Source organism: Saccopteryx leptura, chromosome 7, assembly GCF_036850995.1.
Source record: "Saccopteryx leptura isolate mSacLep1 chromosome 7, mSacLep1_pri_phased_curated, whole genome shotgun sequence".
NCBI classification, from domain to species: domain Eukaryota; kingdom Metazoa; phylum Chordata; class Mammalia; order Chiroptera; family Emballonuridae; genus Saccopteryx; species Saccopteryx leptura.
The window spans coordinates 8,467,211-8,473,210 of NC_089509.1; the positions used below are offsets into that span (position 1 = coordinate 8,467,211).

Sequence of the window (6,000 nt, forward strand, 5' to 3'; positions counted from 1 at the left end):
GGGTACTTATTACCGGGATTCAAAACCTGGTCATTATGACTAAATTAAGCATCATTCTTTCAGAAAAAGGCGAATATTTTTTTAAGAGAGAGAGAGACACACACAGACAGATAGGAAAGAAGAGAGATGAGAAGCATCACCTCACAGTTGCAGCACCTTAGTTGTTCATTATTGCTTTCTTATATATGCCTTGATGGAGGTGGGGGGATCACCTCCAGCGATGCCAGTGACCCCTTGCTCAAGCCAGTGATCTTGGGCTTCAAGCCAGAGACCATGGAGTCCTGTCTCTGATCCTACAGTCAAGCCAGCGACCCCCGGGTTTCAAACTTGGGTCCTCAGTGTCCCAGGCCAATGCTCTAGCCACTGCACCACTGCCTGGTCAGGCAGAAAAAGGTGAATTTAAGGAATACTTAAAGAGAAGGCACATGGATTAGAGTCAGTTAGGAATGTTAAAACTAAGAAAACAAGGGTAGAGGAAAAAACAAGGGCGTTTTCTTTTTAAGCAAGAATGAGAAACAAGAAGAGATGAAGCTGATAGAAAGTCTTCAAGGCCAAGCAGATAAGTTTGGAATTAATTTGATCAGCAACAGGGAACAGTAACATATTCTTAAATGGGAAGGTGGCATGCTGAAATATGGTTTTTAAAGATCCAAACTTTGTTCCAAGGTACTGCCTTTGGTTATACAACATTTCCCCAAACAACTTGGGGAAAATAATCCATTATCCTTTATGTGTACTTTATACATACTCTGATCAAAAAGAGAAACTGACGAACCCAACAAAAATCTTTATGTAAGTGGGGAGTATATTGGGGCGGAGGGTCTTTCAGGTACAGTGCTTTGAGTATTAAATGCCACTACACATTTTAATAAGTATCACACAAATTTAGATTAGAGCAAGAAAGGATGCTAGAGATAATCTTTATAACCACCTCTTCATTTTCATAATGAATTAAATTGAAGCACATGGATTAGCCCCAAAACTAAATAACTTGCCTAATGTCATATATGAACTAGTAGAAGATACAATATTAAAACTCAGATTTTCTAGGCAGCTAGCTCTGAAGCTGTGCTGTCCAATATTGTAGCTACTAGTAACATCTGGTTACGTATTTAAATTTAAACTGGTTAAAATTAAAGACAATTTTAAATTCAGTTTCTCAGGCACAATAGTCACATTTTCCAATGCTCCATGCCACACATGGTTAATGGCTACCATATCTGACAGTGCAGGAAAAAAAAAAAGTTATCTGGTTCAATGTTGGTTTGTTTGTGAGATGCCTTATAAACTTGACTCTTTTCTGTCCGTTCACCTATAGTAAAATTAATTTCGTTATGTCATTTTCCTTAGTCACAGAAGCTATCTATAATTTTAAGTGAGGACTTAACTGTATTTCCATCAATGCAGAAAATTTAACTGGACAGCATGATCTAAAGAATAAGCTTCAGAGTCAGACATAAAGCAGGCGATTAATAATACCTACCTCACAAAATGTACTTGGTGATTATGTGAGATAATATGAAAAGCCCCTTTCACTGGCACATAAAAGACAATAACAATTCCCTCTGGATCTTTTTTCTTCCTACTCCTCAATATAACCTCCTAGTTAAAATACACACACAATAACTCACTCATATTACTACCTTCCCTCCTCTCAAGATAATCCACAATACCTAATTTTCATTCTATTCCTGCCAATTTCTTCAAATATTTGCACCTCTCTCCCAGTGCTTCCACTTATGAATAATAAAATGAAGAATGAATGTGAGGGGAAATGCCTCTAACGAAGTAGAAGAGAATGGTTTTCCATTCTTTTTCAAATATGACTATAGTGACCGATTATGCAAAGGAAAACATATCACAGTGTTCCTAAACACTGTACTTCTACACTAATAAAGAAGATTCCACAATATTTATACATTATATTACTTCTCACCATCTATACTACTAATGAAATATTAAATGAAAAAACAATACCTTCCCTCTACAGTACTTTCCTGGGAAACAAAAAAGATTTCCAGAATGTGAAATCAATCTTTAAGGCTTCACAGCTTAATCTAATGAAATGACAAATTTCACAAATCTAGACTATAGCATATAAAAAACTTCATAATATGCATATTACCCAGAAAAACAACAAAATTCAACTTAGTTTGTGACCAGTGTATTTCTGCCAACACTAAATTTTATTTAGGAGCAATAATTCACATTTAGCCACAAAAAGTCACAAAATTTGCCTTTCTAGTGAGGTTACCAATTTTACATTCCTACATCATAAACAATTACAGAACTTTTAAACATTAGTCATTAAATTTCCACCAAATATGATTTCTACATATTTTTTAAAAGCGTTCTTATTTTTTAAAACTGCCCATATTAACTTTCAGAGGGGAAAAACAAAAGTCCTTTCAATTAAAGTCAGTAACAATGTCTCCTTGAAATTATCTAGCAGTCTCTTATTTTGTTCCTTAAAAATAATTTACTCAAAAACATGACCATTGATCTCCCTTACAGAATTTAGAATAAATCATAAATACTAAATAGATAACACTGAACATTGCAGTGTCCTTTACAACTAAAATATGTTCCATAGACAAAACTAAAATATTTTCAATATATAAATCACAAAATTTAATAATCCATGTGAGTTCACATATGTTAAAAAAACTTTTTAGGTTTTTATTATACTACATAAGATATTTTACACACTTAAAAGAAGAGCTAGACTTCTATGCCTGAACTTATGAAATCTAATCTGTGAGAGTATAGTTTTTTAAAAAACCTTCGACAATAATGAAGTGTACATTGGTCACAGTAGAATAGTTCAAATAAATTTTCCTGAGGCTGCATTCTGAGTACATCTGACCCAGAAAGTATTTTTAGCAAGTGTGTTCAATCAATGCTGGTTTTAAACCTAGCCTAAATTAGAAATTAGGTGTCACAAATTTAAAGTAACAAAGTTAGTGGGGACATTTTAAAAGATTTTCAATTAGAACATAAGAAAAATATCACCAGTCCAAAACTATTCAATACACACAACCCAGAAGCAGCTAAGCAGGTTAGAAAACAGGCAATAAGAAAGTCAAATCATCTACCATTACTGCTTTGAGGAACCTGTGATTTTCTAACTTAATATTAATATTAAACTACTCAATTAGTATTATTTAAAAACTACAGAACTGTGACAGGTCTTTGTGTTTTCAAAATCTCTTGCCAAATGTTTAAAATAGATGATCTAAATAACAAATATACCTATGTACAGAAAAAAACAATGTTTCTCTTCTTAGAAACTACCCAAGATCATACGAGACCATGCATATGTTTCAGAGCAAAATATTAACAAAGATATGTGTGCCATGAAAAATAAATAAATTAAGAGACATAAAAACATTTTTTTTGTGGTAACTGAAGCATAAATTCATTCTGACCCAAACTTTGGGGTCCACAAAATGACTGCACTCTTTTATTATGAGTTAGTAAAAATATTCTGTACAATACACAAATTTTGTTTACATCTTTTTTTTTAATCTGTAAGTTAAATTTATACTCATCAATTTCAAGATTTAACTGATCTATTTAGCCCTATTCCACTAAGCACAATTTGGGCTCTGAGTAATCATGTACTTCAATGTCGTCTCCCCTTCAATTAAAAAAAAAAATGAAAAAATTATCTTTTTCTCAGGTACTTTAAGAATAAAAAAATATGATAATTAAATGCTCTAGGTTTTACTACTCCGCAGTCTTCTTGTCTACTTAAACCGTCTTTTACAAGTCGGGTACACTGGCTTAACCATATTTTAAACTTTTTCAACTGGGCCTAATATCGGTCATATAAAGCTAGCTATTACTCCCAATTTCTTGATTCAAAAAAGCAGTTAGTATAACTATATATATACGAAAGTTCTCCTAGAATAAGACTTTGAAAAATCCTACAGATCGTCCTGGTAGCCAGTGGTGTCACTACTTTCATGCAGCCCCGGAAAGTCTCCCATGCTAAGTTTCCAAGAAACATGTAAACAGACATACATCTGTGCAACTGCAAACTGTTCCATTTTAAGGAAACCTTGGGAAACGCATGGGTACGTCTATTTAGCTACATCTCAACTTTTTTTGGTTTTCTGTTTGATTTTGCGCTCCAACTACATATTCTTAAATACAAGTATATATTGATGGAATCATTAGACTCTAATGATTAGAGGCTTAGAACTTCAATGGTAGGGACAGTCTGCCCATGCAGCATGCAGGCGGCACTCATATGAACCAACAAAAATAAAATCCCATCAGCAATGGAAAACTCAGAAGATTCTAGCCTGACTTCGAGTTTAGGTCCTGGGGAACATTCCAACTCCGCACCAATGCCATCCCTTGTTTCGCTCACCCATAACAGAGATTCCAACTCTTAGCCCCGGGAGCTTCGTGAACACAGTCCGGGAAAGAGGGATGGGGCGGGGAAGAGCATCATTTCCCCTCCTTCCTTTTAAATCAACCCCATCCCTCCGGCTTCCCCTAGCTGGCTCTCCTCCCCCGCCCCAGGTGACAGCCTCCCGTACAGCGCGCAGGGCCAGGAGGCCAGCGGACACCCGGCAGCCTCTTACCTTCGTATCACAGCCGCGTCCCCCCGGCTGGAGGAGAAAAGCCTCGAGGCCCAGGGCGAGGGCGAGAAGCGGGCGCCGCTCCCGGAGGCTCCCTCAGCGCCCGCCCAGCAGTCGCCGCCGCAGCGGCCGCACCAGTGCCCGGAGCCGCCGGCACCGCCTCATTCTGCGGGGCTGCCGCGAGCCCGCGCCGCGGGGAGACGAGGGAGGCGGGCGGCCGGCGCGCTCCCACCTCCCTGCGGGGATGAGCTAATCCACACCCCCACGGGTGTCGTGGGGGAAGGGAGCCCCGGGAAGGGGCCTGGCCTCTAGCCTCCGACCCTCCGGCCAAAGCCAAGTCTCTCCCCTCTCCGGCTCAGGCCCGGAATTCAACCCCTGGGGACCCAGGAGTCTAGCGGAAACAATGTGGGGGTTCGCGCGGAGCGGAAAAACGGGCAGCGTTTGTGTTTGTGAGGGCCAAAGGCGCTCCGTCACCGCCCCCTTTTCCTCCTCCTCCTCCTCTTTTTTCTCCTCTTCCTTTTCCTTCTCCTCCTCCTTGGTCTCCTCCTCCTCCCTCAAACACACCCCGTCTCCCAGGCCACAGCATAGCAACCGAACATGGCGGCTGCGCAGACACCGTCTGTCAGCAACCCGGTGCAACGGCGGCAGCGGCAGGAGGCAGTCTCGCGAGAGGTGATGCCAAACCCCTTCCCCGCTAGTGCCGGAGAGGTTGCACCAGCTAGTGCGCCGGAGGACACGCAGGTGCGAGGGAGGCCAGACTTGGGTGGGTCCAAGAGGGAGGGCTGGAGGAGGAGGTGGAGTGCTGTGGCTCCGCCCCACGGTCCCGCAATGATTGATTGTTAGAACATCGTCCCTAGCTGGATCTACTGACCTAAGGGAACGGACGGAGGGGCAAGAAACTTAAGTTTTAAAGGAGAAAACCAACCCTTTGGCCTAGGTCCTTCCAGCTTAAGTGCTAATAGAGGATATAAATTTTAGGATTCAGTTTGAATAATTTACTCTCCTAAATATAGCCTCAAAAACAAAGAGCAAATGTTTATTTGTAAAATATGTTTGGGGGTCTTCTGTGTGCCAGGAACCGTGTGCTTTTGTAAAACTGAATTCATTATAATAACGCTTATGAATTTTATGTTATCATGCCAGGGTTTTTTCCAGGTGCATTCTGGTATTTCATTGATGACACAACCGGTGGTGGTAAGACAGTTGCAGATGCCTACGGGCTAGGTGAGTTCAGCTGAAGTGATGGGAGGAGGGATTTGGGAACCAGCTCATGTCCTTTTGCCTTTTTTTTTTTTTTTTTTTTGTCAGTGCACTTTCCTGTCGTGGAACGCCTTTTGTTTTTTTAGCTGTTAGCTTCAGCCTCTCACCAGAGCTAGCCTTCATACAAGCAGTCTTTCAACACTTTACC

General features: G+C 40.3%; 1 protein-coding gene across 8 annotated transcripts in view; it reads right to left on the minus strand.

The window, feature by feature from the left end:
* The window catches only part of PTPN4 (protein tyrosine phosphatase non-receptor type 4), a 218,024-nt gene extending 212,744 nt beyond the window's left edge, over positions 1-5,280 (minus strand). For 4 of the 8 annotated variants that reach the window (XM_066346563.1, XM_066346560.1, XM_066346561.1 and 1 more), the window contains exon 1: positions 4,596-5,277. The gene's annotated coding sequence lies outside the window, so the exon portion shown is untranslated. Of the gene's footprint in view, positions 1-4,595 lie in introns of all 8 variants that reach the window. The other 4 variants (XR_010746663.1, XM_066346559.1, XM_066346564.1 and 1 more) reach the window with 4 other exon arrangements.
* Between the last annotated feature and the right edge of the window lie 720 nt (positions 5,281-6,000).